At 40.6% G+C, this 10448-nt stretch overlaps 1 pseudogene; it reads right to left on the bottom strand.

Moving 5' to 3' along the window:
- On the bottom strand, positions 1 to 943 carry LOC147000935 (uncharacterized; annotated as a pseudogene).
- Between the last annotated feature and the right edge of the window lie 9505 nt (positions 944 to 10448).

Raw genomic sequence — 10448 nt, 5'->3', positions numbered from 1 at the left:
TTAAAAAAAAAGAAAGAAAGAAAGAAAGAAAGAAAGAAAGAAAGAAAGAAAGAAAGAAAGAGAGAAAGAAAGAAAGAGAAAGAAAGGAAGAAAAAAAGAAAAGACTTTCACACACTGATTACACTTGTAAGGTTTCTGTCTAGTATGTCCTTTATGAATTTGTACATTATAATGATGGGAAAAGGCTTTGTCACATTCATTACATTTGTAAGATTTCACTCCAGTATGAATTTGTCTCTGTGACTGGAGGTTAGGAGGTTGGGAAAAGACGTTGTCACACTGATTATATTTGTAGGGTTTATCTTCTGTACGTGTTCTTCTATGAATGTTAAGAGTACTATGGTGAGAAAATGCTTTATCACATTGATTACATTTGAAGGGTTTCTCTCCGGTATGTGTTCTTCTGAGTTTGAAGAGTACTGTGTTGTGAAAAGGCTTTATCACATTCATTACATTTGTAGAGTTTTTCTCCAGGATGTATCCTTATATGTGTTTGGAGACTACGTTTCTCAGAAAAGGCTTTATCATATTGAATATATTTGTAGAGTTTATCTCAGGTATGTGTTCTTCTATGAGTTTGGAGATGACCGTATTTGGAAAAGCATTTATCACATTCATTACATTTAAAGCGTTTTTCTCCTGTATGTATTCTTATATGTGTTTGGAGACTATGTTTCTCAGAAAAGGCTTTATCACATTCATTATATTTGTAGGGTTTATCTCCTGTATGTATTCTTCTATGAATTTGAAGATAACTGTGTTGTGAAAAGGCTTTATCGAATTCATTACATTTGTAGGGTTTCTCTCTGGTATGTGTTCTTCTATGAATGTAGAGAGTACCGTATTGGGAAAAGCCTTTATCACATTCATTACATTTGAAGGGTTTGTCTCCAGTATGTATTCTTATATGTGTTTGGAGACAATGTTTCTCAAAAAGAAACATTTGAAATGTTTTATGTATTTAAAATACACAAAATATCCAATTTAAAAAAAACAAACACAAAAACAAAAACCTCATTCCATTATTTGGGAATCTTATGATAGAAACTCAACTTCAAATATAAAAGCAAAAATCATGAGCAAATATTGTTTCCTGTTTTGTTCTCTTGCTTGCTGTCACTCATCCAGGCCAGGCCTACTCACTTAGCGATTCTTCCACACTCAGTGGATGAGCCTTCACTAGTCAAGAGTCAATATCACAATCTCTCACCACATTAGCAAACAACCATTCTGACTGTGTACCTCCTCAACTGTAATTCTCTCAAATGTTTGTAGGCTGTGAAATGCTAAAAATTTAAGCAAATTAGAAGACAGACACAATAATATATGAAAAAAAATTAAGAACCCCCATCCCAAATCAGTCGATGAAGGATTAAAAATCCGAACATTGATGACTGCAAGGACTGGAAAACACAGATTTTCTAAGAAAGGAAGAGAGGCAACCTTTTCAGGTAAAGAAGAGAAAGCTAACACTGTTTCTCCACAAAAAGTTCCCAAACCAACAAAACCTCAAGGAACGGATAGTAAATTATCAGAAGAAGAAGAAAAGAAGTGAAAGTTTATTATTTCCTAGAGAAACAAGAGTACAATTAGATTTTAATTAATGAATCATACAACATAGATGGTAGCACAGAGAAAATGAAACACAAAGATGCCTGTGAAACTAACATGGTCATTTAAATAAGAACTGCAAGATTATAATCAGAATGAAAATTACAAACTCAGGGGTCAGCCCTCTTCCTGTTCATTCTGGTAATCTCCTTTGACAATAATGTCAGATGGATTGGGAATGGAGACTAGTCCAGAAAACTGAAGAGATTAAGCATTCTGATATTTTCAGTTTGGAAGAAGTAGGGTTACTTACTAAAAACATCTCATTTATTATGTTAAGAAAAAAGGATTATCTATTAGGATCACGTAGAATCCACGTTTTTTCCTATGATTGATGATTAGATATTAAGTGTGTACTACATTTATGGAATTGAAACTCTAAAAAAATATAAAATCCCAGATTAAAAAAACACTGTATGATTTCTATTATACACATAAACTTGCTTGATTTGCTTACCTTGCATTATAAGATATTAGCACCTTTGAAGACATGTTTGTCCCTATGCTCATGTGTATGATTTCATGTGAGAGAGGATGTTTTCCATGTATGTGTGATTGGTACCCCAGAGAAGAGGTTATCAGACCCCCTGGATCTGGAGTTGCAGGTAGTAAACATGGGTGTTGGTATCTGAACACAGGTCACCCCAAGCAAAATGCTTCCTGAGTGACCTGCCCAGGTCACAGAGTCTTTTCTTGAAATAAAGGAAAAGAAGTACACAGATTAATGAGAACAAAAATTTAAATTAATAAAGAAGTGAATAAATTAGTGCAGAGAACCTGAAGCTCAGTGTTTAGATGTGAGTTATAGGACCAGGGTAGAGGCAAGTGGACCATCTCTAGTAACTGTTATCTGAGACCCAATAATCATGGCTATCCCTACTGCTGAGTCTTCTACTGACCTTATACATACATATTGTGTGTAGAGAACAAGCCAAGAATAAAATGCCCAAATATATTCAAGTCTTCATCAAGAGCTGTGAGGAATCTCAGCCAGGAAAAATTGGAGTTTCAACAATGTAAAAAAAAAAAAACAACTCAAAACTCACAGGAAAAATAACTCAAAGTGACCCCTAAGTTGCTATATTTCTGCCCCTCCACCTACTTCTGATCTTTCTTCCATATAGAGAGGCCCCATTCTCTAGAGCTCCCTCTGAAAATGGAAGTGATCAGAAAGGTGGGCTATGGCTTTATAACTCCTCATAGGCTGTTGTGGTTTCAGTCAAACACAGACCCTCTGATGCCCACACAAAAAAACAAAGTTGAAGAATAATTTAATGTCTGCTTCCTGTCACATGACTTATGAAACAAAATGCAGAATCTGCCCTATTGACAGCTCAACACAATGAACACATCAAACACCTCTGTATCACAGAAACTCTCTTTGTACCATGGAACTGAATTTCCTGAATCATGCCATTGGGACTGGTAGGAGTAGAAAGTTAAAAGGATTCTAATAAAGTAAGGCTGACAGATGATCAGCACCTCCATCCTACCAGTTCCTAAACTATTTGTAAAATGTATCCAATGAAACCGAAGTGTGGAATAGAACATTTAGAACTTCTACAAACCAGATCTCAAGTTTCCCTACCTGTCCTCGAACTGCACACCAAAAGCCTCTGTGTGCACACTGGACAGTGATGGTATCAGCACCACAGCATCCAATGGTGACAACTGCAGAGCCTCCCCTCCCCAAGGAATCCACTCTCAAGGAGGAAAGAAAGCCATGTGCCTCTATCCAGATCAACACACGTATGAACAGAACAGTGTGGCTCACAGTCCATCCTAGTTCCAGCAGATTAGACTCTGATAGCTCTACCAACGTGCTCTTCCTGGTCTGGGGTCAGTTGTCCTTACCTTCTCCATGGTAGGATTGTGATCTTCCTCAGAGCTCCAAGGCATGTGGCTGAGGAGAATCCTAGAAGAACCTGCATGCTATCTCCCACTGGTGTCCCTCATTAGCTTGCACCACCTACCTGAGCCTCATGAACTTAGCATCTCCCCTACTGGAGATTTACTGATTAATAACTAAGGCAGGACATTTCTCCCCAGATCCACCCTTCCATACAAGTCAATGAAGTCAATGTTTAAGAAGGTTCCTCTTTTTTTGTAATTACCCCCAAAAGGACAGAGACCTCAGAAAACACTCATGCATGGTCTTTTTTCCTTTTCATTGACCAACCAGTCATGGCACATCCTGGAATGTGTTTCAGGTCTATTGTTCAGGAACTGGGTGGCAGAGTCAAGATTGAGTTTCCATAGTAATTCTCTATTATACAGGGTAAGTCAAGTCTGAGCTACAGAAGATACTACTATAAATAAAGACAAATAAGCAAAACAATTGGGAAAAAATTGAAAATATTATTGATTGGGAAATGTTGGAGAATTTAAACAAGTCAGCATGTGGTTCTTTAAAAAATGAAATTTATAAATTAATGCCAAAAATGGACGTTGGGGGAAGATATATAACACACAGATATACTGGCAATGCAGGTCATTCCCTGGCAGAGGCAATGGCATTAATAAAATACTTTTGATGTTGTCCCTGTGTGGACTGGTAGTTGCTGAGTCCTGTAACCTGACACACACAGCTGCACCTAATGAATGGCCTGTGTCTCAAAAAATCTGAGCTGACTTAACCATGTCAATGAGCATCGCTCACATCCACATAATACAGTACTCTAATGGAAAATTCAGTGTTCACTTGATCATCACATAATACAGTACCCTAACTGGAAATTCAGTATTCATTGGATCAACCTAAATATTTCAAATTATATATTGTAATTATTTCAAATTGTACACCCACTAGACTTGTGTGTTTATATTAAAATGTATAAATTAACATAGGCTAGGAAATCACAAAAATCACACAATCTGTGCAACTCAGGTCCTTCATATTGGTGAACCCTGCAGCTGAGTGCCTTAAACTTGAGTTAGTCTGAGATCTAGCTATTGCCTACTCTGTTTTACTCTGCACTGTAAACAGGACATTGCTCCTCCTGTTCTGTTCTGAGGGCAGAAGCAATGCTTCATGCAAATCCTTTCCCTGACACTGTAACACAGAGTTCATTCCAGGAGCCAAATGGGTAATATTAAAACTTTCTTGTGCTACTACCCTTTAACTTAAGAATTTGGAAACTTTAATCAAGAAGAAAGCAAGGCCATTGCCCTGGGAAACAACAGACTAGGATCAGGGCCCTGTGAACAATATACCTCCTGTTAGAAAAATGTGCCAGAAAGGCTGAAAATCCATCTGTTCTAGAATTAGTATGTCTTCCCTGGGAGGGAAACACTCAACACACAATTCAAAGATTAATTAAGAAAAAAAAAAATCTACCCTTCGCCTGGTGATTTCTGCCTGGACAGACTGACTGCTAGCTAGTCTGCTCTCCTGAAGACACCATATCCTGAGGCATCCCAGGAGATCTGCTTCACTTAAGCCTCTGACACCACAGCCAGAGACCTCCCAGGAGATCTGCTGCACACAGGACAATTGAACAACTGATCACCAGCTTGTGTACTCCCCTGAACACAACACAATTTGAAGGCATCCCAGGGGTTCCTCTGTACACAGGGCAACTGGGCAACCAACATCACAGTCTGAAGACCTCCTGGGGGCTCTGTAGCATGCAGGGCAACTGACCCAACAGATTAAAAGCCTCCCTGGAGTTCTGCTGTACACAGGGAAAATGAAACCACAGTCCACAGGCCCCCCTGGAGAACAGCTTCCCATAGGACAAAGTTTGACTGCTCCTCTGAAGACCCAAAAGTCTGATGTCCTCCCTGGAGATCTACTGTAGCCAGGGCAACAGATCAGGAGCTTCTCTGACCTTCTGAACCCAACACCCATCCCCCAGTTGGAAGGTCTCACAGGAGGTCTGCTATAGCTAGGCCTACCAGGAGACCTGAAGTGACCCAGGAACAAAAGAGTCAGATTACAGACAGACAACAGGGATTAAACAGATGGGGAGAGGCAAGTGCAAGACCATAAGGAACAGAAGCCAATGTAGGTGAGCTTCATCAGAACCCAGTTCTCCCACCTCGACAAGCCCTGAATATACCAACACATCTGAAAATCATGAAGCTGACCTAAAATCCTATCTCATGAAGATAATCGATTTCTTTAAGGAGGATACAAATAACGCACTGAAAGAAATTCAGGAAAACACAGGTAAACAGGTAAAAGCCCTTAAAAAGGAAACAATAAATCCCTTAAAGAAATACAGGAAAACACAATCAAACAGGTAATGGAATTGCAGAAAGCACTCCAAGACCTAAAATTGGAAGTAGAAACAATAAAGAAAATACAAACCTGGGAATGGAAAACCTAGGAAAGAGGTCACGCATTACATATGTAAGTGTCATCAACAAACAAGAAAATACAGGAGATAGAAAAGAGAATCTCAGATGTAGAAGATACTGTTGAAGAGGTTGACACAACAGTGAAAGAAAATTCAAAACATAAAATCTCCTAATCAAAACATCCAAGAAGCCAGGCAGTAGTGGCACAATACTTTAATCCCAGCACTTGGGAGGCAGAGGCAGACAGATTTCTGAGTTCGAGGCCAGCCTAGTCTACAGAGTGAGTTCCAGGACAGCCAGGGGAACAAAGAAAGACTATTAAAAGCTACAAGGAAAAATGGCCAAGTAACACACAAAAGGAGACCTATCAGAATTATACCAGACTTCTCAACAGAGACTATGAAAGCCAAAAGTGCCTGGTCAGAGGTCACGCAGGCTCTAAGAGAACACAAATGCCAGTCCAGGCTACTATACCCAGCGAAATGCTCAATCAACATTGGAGGAATCAAAATATTCCAGGACAAAACCAAATTAAAACAGTATCTATCTACCAATCCAGCCCTACAAAGGATCCTAGAAGGAAAACTCCTACACAAGGAAGGTACCCACACCAAAGAAAACACAGGATATTAAGCCACTCACAACAAAGCCAAAAGGAAAGAACCACAAGCCCATAAAGCCACCTACAAAAACAAATATAACAGGAACCAACAGTCATCTGTCTTTAATATCTCTCAATATTAATGAACTCAACTCACCTATAAAAAGACATACGCTAACAGACTGGATTTGTACACAAGATCTAACATTTTGTTGCATACAAGAAGCATACCTCAATAGCAAAGACAGACTCTATCTCAGATAATAGTGGGAGAATTCAACATCCCACTCTCACCAATGGACAAGTCATTGAAACAGAAACTAAACAGAGACACAGTGAAAGTAACAGAGGTTATGAACCCAACAGATTTCACTGATATTTACAGAACATTTTACCTAAAACAAAAGAATACACCATCTTCTCAGTGCTTCATGGTACCTTCTCCACAATCGACCATATAATTCGTCTTAAAGCAGGCCTCCACAGATACAAGAAGATTGAAATAATCCGGTACATCCTATCAGATCACCAAGGCATGAGGCTGCTGGGTCTGGTTTCACTCAGAGAAAATGCACAAAACCCTCAAGAGACTGAGGCCCCAGGAAGTTTAGAGCTTTGGTGGGGGGTGGGAGGACATCCTAGGGGAGACAAGGGGATAGGAAGGAGGTATAGGATGTGGAACAGTCTGGGGGTGGATCAGAAGGGGAATAAAATATGGAGTGTAAAAAGGAAGAAAAAAATAATAAAAAAAGAAGAAGAATCTCTGAAAATACCAAGTATCTAGCTTTAGTTAAAGCTAAAAGAGGAGCCAACCTAGAGAGATTTTCCATTATTCTCCACCTGTTGCTATCCTTAACTCTTCTTTAGGTTCTCACCCCAGGTTATAATGTGAACAGTTTAACAATGGACTGAACACCACTGGGGATCTGGCCAGCCACTTAGGCAGACGGGAGATTAACATAGCAGGATATTCCAGACTCATTTCTTAAGTACACCAATACCCTGAAGCATCAGGTCAGTCTGCACTGGCAGAGTCCTAAGTGGAAAGTCTCAGACAAGGCCAAAGATAGGAAAAGTAGGAGGTAGAAAGTATAGAAGCTGGGGGTGGGGGGGAGCAAGTTGCTAAGGCTCTGCTAAGGAAGCTTCTTAAGAATGGCAGCCTGTGTACTACCTACAGGGAAATGGAAAGATATGGGAGACTTCCATGCTGTCAGCAGAAACTAGCATACAATGGGACAAAGGAAGAATCTAATCAAACACTGCTGCTCAAGGAGAACACAAGTAATCTCATCAATATCACTGCGCATGCCTACGGTGGTCTGTGATTGACATCATCAGCCCTATGTGGTAGGAACTATTAGATTCTCAGGATAAGAAACCACCCCTCTCCACAGGCTCTGGCCCCAGACCATTACCAGCTCTTCCAAGAATATACCTGGTTTTAGAGAAGGAGCTCTTTTTCTATGTTTCTTTGTCAATACCTCATGGCCTTAGGCAAGGATCCCAAGGCCTAGGCCCCAGGTGTTACAGGCCCAACCAAGAATGTTGCTGAGTTCGAGAAGAAGCTATGTCATTCTCCTTTTATGAAGGCCTCAGGGATAGCCTTGCTTGATCAGGACAGTCCTCACCACAACAGTGTTTTTCCTTTCCAAATGGTGTTGACAGATGTCTTGACCATGTGGCAGAACTATGCTTTATCAAGAAGAAAAATGGTCCTTTATGGGACACCAGGCTTTAGTGTTGGTTGTGAGCCTGCAATACTTCATTGAACAGCTTGTTAAAGGGCTGGTCTGTGACCTGGGAAAGGGCCTATTTGTTAATCAGGATTGTCCCCTTTGTTATGACCTGGAGCAATATTTCCCCACAATCCTGATGAACAAACCTGTGTATCCCAGCATCCTAATCTCTCAGATGCCTGGTTACCATACTACTTCTCTGTGGGTGTTTAGGAGGCAGACTGTCCCTCATCTAAATGTGACTTCCCATTTTCTTATCATTGGGAAGTCTTTTTCCATCAGCGATTCTACTCTAAGCTTCTTATCACAGCATACATTTGGAGTTCCTGGGATGGGGTTTACAACTGGCACAAAACTAATTCCAAATGGATCTTAAATGGCGGCCAGGGAACAATGTCTAGAAGATACCAGAGAATCTCAGCCTCTAAAATTAGGCATCATGCTAAGGATGCTTCTACATCGCAAGCCCTTTCTCAAAACGCTTTGTGCAGATGAAGCTCCCATAATGAAGTTATTCAGATGCCACAACCGAGTTCTATCTAGTGGCTAAGACCTCATGGAACCTCATAGATGGCTTCTAGTTTCAACTCAACCCAGGGGAGGGACCACTATCAGGACTCCTGCTTGTCAGACCACTGCTCCTTCAGATTAGTGGCAAAGGTCCCATGCTCACCATCATGAGAGTTAGTAGCTCGCCTGCACTCTGCAAAGGCACCCAGCATCAGAGATCAAACCACATCACACCAACCATAGAAGCCTGCTTTGCAATGCTGCTAAACCCGCAAAACACCCGGAAGAGTCCTTCTCTTCATATGATTGGACAGTTTTCCAGGAGGACTTAGGGATAGACTGTGTTGAAAACTTCCTTCTTAGGGCTTCCTGCCCCAGGAAATCAGTGCAGGACTTGACACTTTTCAGATTTGCAAGATTTTTGTTTCAGTTTTGGGTGTGCCTGTCCTCCAATAGCCTAGCTTTCTGCTACCAGCACTGAGCACAAACATCGTCTCCCTCCATTTCATAATCCTCCTCCTCTCCTCTTCCTCCTGTTCCTCCTCCTCCTTTTTCTCCTACTTTCATCCTACTGTTCCTCCTCCTGGTCCTCTTCTTCCTAATGTTCCCCCACCCCTCCTCCTTCCGCTCCTCTTCCTCCTCTTCTTCTTCTCCCTGCCCTCTTCTGCCTCTCCTCCTCCTCCTAAAATCAAGATGGGTAGCTTGCACAGTTCATTACTCATCTTGGAGTAGAGTGAACCATAGGCAGAATGGTTCTATGCATATTATGAATTACTGCATAATTTTAAGATATAAAATGTGATATGTTTCTGTGATTTTACACTGATCTCAGGAATTCGGCAGCTAATATTCACCAGCTACATATTGAAAGGGTCCAAAACTTACTAAAGACACCAAATCAGATAATATGCAAAAAGAAAAAGCACTTATTCTGGAGAAACAACCAACGTTCTTTGAAATGGCGACCCCAGACAAAGGTATGAGGACCTCCTTATAGGAAACAGGTGGAACCCTCTTGAACGATAGGGTAGTTTAAAATTTCATTGGTGGATGTAGGGGGGAATCACAGGTTGTCAGTGATCTGCATTCCAATGCCATGAACTTTTCACCATATTATGAAATAGGGCTGCCCAGCCCGGATGGACCATTCTCAGATAGTTCCTGGTTTCTGTGGTCATCCCCAGTCTGGTCTCTGGAAGGGGGTTCTACAATCTCATTCTGGATTTTATGGTCTGTTCCTAAACCTGGTGTATTATGACTTACTTTTGGGATTTACAGTTTATTCCTGAAGCTGGTAACTTTTTGAAATCAGGACTGGTCCTCAAATGGCAACTACAGGACTCCTTAAATAGAGAAAAATAGGGTTTATTTTGCCCTTTGAATATGATTCTCCAGACAACCCTGGGAGAAAAGCAGGAAATGAGGAAATGGATCCCAATCACTAAGGAGCACTATTCTTAGCCAGCACATCTTCCTGAGTGAAAAGGTGAAAAAAACTGTATCTGTATTAGTAAAGGTTTTCCAGTTGAACAGAACTGATAGTATGGATCTCTCTATGTATGTAGAAAGTGTATATATATATAAGAATGGCTCACAGAATGTAGTCCAACTAGGAAACCAATAACTGCATACCAAAGGAAAGTTGAAGGATACAATAGTGCCAGTATGTCTAAACTGGACTTCCGCAT

Source organism: Mus caroli, unplaced genomic scaffold, assembly GCF_978045245.1.
Source record: "Mus caroli unplaced genomic scaffold, Mus_caroli_1 scaffold_15, whole genome shotgun sequence".
Classification (NCBI taxonomy): Eukaryota; Metazoa; Chordata; class Mammalia; order Rodentia; family Muridae; genus Mus; species Mus caroli.
This window is presented reverse-complemented; position numbering and strand designations above follow the sequence as displayed.